This window comes from Aplysia californica, unplaced genomic scaffold (genome assembly GCF_000002075.1).
Source record: "Aplysia californica isolate F4 #8 unplaced genomic scaffold, AplCal3.0 scaffold00062, whole genome shotgun sequence".
Classification (NCBI taxonomy): Eukaryota; Metazoa; Mollusca; class Gastropoda; order Aplysiida; family Aplysiidae; genus Aplysia; species Aplysia californica.
In genome coordinates this window covers 621,328-624,655 of record NW_004797332.1, presented here as the reverse complement: position 1 = coordinate 624,655, position 3,328 = coordinate 621,328, and the positions used below count along the sequence as shown (strand labels likewise).

General features: G+C 43.5%; 1 protein-coding gene across 1 annotated transcript in view; it reads left to right on the top strand.

Annotated features, from left to right (window-relative positions):
• The window catches only part of LOC101860241 (protocadherin gamma-B5), a 202,362-nt gene that overhangs the window by 79,639 nt on the left and 119,395 nt on the right, over positions 1-3,328 (top strand). Inside the window, exon 2 of the mRNA XM_013079757.2 lies at positions 2,997-3,084. The gene's annotated coding sequence lies outside the window, so the exon portion shown is untranslated. The remainder of the gene's footprint in view (positions 1-2,996; positions 3,085-3,328) is intronic.

The following is a 3,328-nucleotide window of genomic DNA, read 5'->3' as shown; positions in this document are numbered from 1 at the left end:
CTCTCTCTCTCCCTCTCCCTCTCCCTCTCCCTCTCTCGCTCTCTCTCTCTCTCTCGCTCTCTCTGTCCCACTTTTACACATTTATTGTTGTGACAGTTTGCGTTTCTCTAATGCACGAACAAAGAAATCCCACTGAAAACGGACAAAGGTTTTTTTTTCCCTCTGATTAACGGAAAGAAGTTATGTTTTAGGTTTATTTTCTTGACTTAAGGGTATCCCCGTCAACCGTCCATAAATTTCGCCGCTCCCCTTTTGTTTCCCTTGCTTTAAAATACAGCATTACAGATCAGTGTTTACACCAAGAAGGGATGGTTAGACGTGTCTAGACGTGTCACCCAGTACACAAGCTGAGGAGATTTCCACTGCGTCGTCTCCGATGTCCAGGACACATCTGTCTCTCTTGTGTTTCGTGGTCCTGCGTTGTTGGTGCTTAGGGCTGGGTTACTGAGACTGAGAACCTCTTTGTTCTTAGCGTTTTGCTGAGCTGAGGACCCACGTCTCATTTGTTGATTGTGTCCCCTGACCTCTGACTCACTCTGGTCACGACACACCTCCGGCGAGTGGGTGGCTGGAGGGTGCAATTGGTATTTCCTACTTCTTTACTTTCCCTCTGTTGTTTCTGTCTGTCTGTCTTACTTTTCCCCCAGGATTAAATGGCCATTATTGTGTCGATGTGCTTCTTTTGCTTAAATAAACAAACAAACGACTCATTCCATCGGTGGCGTTGTGGGTTCTACATGTAGAGCACAGGTGTCAAACTGAAGGCCGGTGGGTGGTTGGCGGGTGCTCTGGTGTGGTTTGCTTCATCTTTCCTATCAAACATCTATCGTCTTTATTTCCCCTCCTTCTTTTTTTGTGTTTGTTACTCTCTTGTAATACCTCTAATCTTCGGCACTTATGACCTTTTTGTGTTGCAAGTGCCGTAAAATTCTAACTTAAACTAAAAAAACAACTGAAGGCCCGCAGGCTGTTTCCGGCCCGGCAAGCAATTGAGTCCGGCCTGCGAGAGAATTTTAGGTAGTCCATGCTGAGAATCTCCATTACAGAAATCGTTACTACAGCCAAACATAAACGAACTTGTCTAGAAACGATGCCAAACAACCAGCTCTGACTAATTGGCATAAGAGCGAAAATTGGTATGCCTTGATTAGTTATTATTTTAAGTTTTGCAGTTTTGTAATTCTTATCACTATTTTTTTTTAATGTTTAGTTTTCCCTTGCACTATGTATGTTGATCAAGTTCGGCCCTGAACCTGAAGTTTTTTTTGAGTTTGTCCCTTCGTTCGATTGCGTTTGGCATCCCTGGTCTACTACGTATTAGACTGTCGGATTCGTAACCGATAGATCATAGATCCCAACTCGTTATAGGCCCGACGTTACAAACTCATCTTCCAAGTCTGATTTTTCCCCGCATGGTGGCATGGTGGTGGGCCAGACGAACTGACCTCGCGGGCGTGACCTGGTGGGCTAATACAAAAAAGAACCAAACGTTGTCTTGTTGCCCTCTCCCCGGGTGATGCCGTGTTCATGACTGCCACACACCCTGAGCAATTAGGGTCCATTTGTTACCTCACACCTGTGAGTTTTTCTGCAATCACTCTCTCTTTTTATTCACCCCCACGCCGCGTGATTTGCACCTGGCAAACGCCATTCGAAACCTCTAACAGAACAAAGGGCTGAAAGCGTAGGTTTGTTAATGGGCAATAAAAGTGCGATAGACCAAGTCGTTCGGAAAAAAATGATGACCCGTGGCTTTTGGACTTCGGTCTGCTCAGATTCTTTTGATGTTTTTGCAATATTTATTGTTTAAGCGTAACTTTGAACAAAGGGGGATGGGGGGGGGGGGGGGGGGGCGTCCTGGTCTAAGAAATGTGTCAATATATTTTGTAGGAGTGCATTAACGCTATCTTTTGTGTTGAGTCATGTTTTTTGCGTTTATAGATTGTGTCACGTATCTTTTCATAATTGTCTCTCACCCCTTTCACTTTTATTTCATTTGTTTTTAGACCCCATCTCTCTCTCTCTCTCTCTCTCTCTCTCTCTCTCTCTCTCTCTCTCTCTCTCTCTCTCTCTCTTTCTCTCTCTCCCTCTCCCTCTCTCTCTCCCCCCCCCCTTTCCACTCTACCCCCCAGCTACTCAATCTCTCCTTCACTGCCTCCAAGTTTTCAATCCTTGTTTCCACTCTATCGGGCTTTCTGCCTATCTCCACCTAAAGTTTGCGTCTTGTAATCCAATGTTTTAATTAACAGGAGTTCCCAGACGTTTTCCTACACGTTGAACATTTTATTCTCAATGTGAATAAAACTTGTGGGTCAAACCTACTCCCCTTCGAACCAAAGGACCCGACCTTGTGAAACCATTACAAATGATAATAAAAATAACTTGTCCATCAGTGTCTGGCGATAACCAATGTATTTGCACAGAATGCTTTATGTACTGTTTTAAAGCGAAATCGAAGAAATATTGAGATACTTGTGGCATTTGCTATAACCAGTGAGACCTATTTTGGTAGGAAGGAGTTCGTCACGTTTTGAGCAGTCGTGGGTGCGTGCAGCTTGAGGATTTCCCTCCCGGCTTCATGTAGGAGTCAATCAATTCCATTTATTGCTTTATTAACATTTTAAAACCTAACTTAATATCACAATTAATTATCACCGTCAGTTTTTCTCAGCCCGTGCTGGAGTTTAGGCATCCAACAAGAGCTCTCCATATACTTCGGTCCTGGGCTATATTCTCCGTCTCTGTCAGCCTCATCCTATCTCGATAACAGATTTACCCATAAACAAGTCAAACATTTTGAGTGGGTTGTTGGTGGGTGCTTTGACATGGTTTGCTACTTCTTATTTTAACATCTCTATTCCTTATTTTCTTTTATATTAATTTCTAAGTAACACCTCTAATCTTGGGCACTTACATAACCTATATGTTTTGCCACGCCGTAAAACGCATACTAAGACTAATACTAATTCTAGGCCTTTTGATTCCTTTGTCAACAGATCCGATTGTGACGATTTCTTCATCGATCACCTAGCGGCCAAAATGCGCTCTCCAAACACTGAAGGACCACTGGATTAAAGGGAGATGGTGAGTTCAGTATCTTGGTTCACTTAGATACTCGTTGTTTTAACGTAGATCTAACGAGACTATTATTTTTTTGAGCGATCACGTCTGATGTCCAGACGATTCGTCATCAATAAATGTCCAGCTGCCGTGCGCTGTTTGGGACAAGACAGGTAAGGAAAAGTTGTTCAAACAAGTCAGTGGAAATAGCAGCTCTCTCTGTGTGTGTATGTGTGTGTGTGTGTGTGTGTGTGTGTGTGTGTGTGTG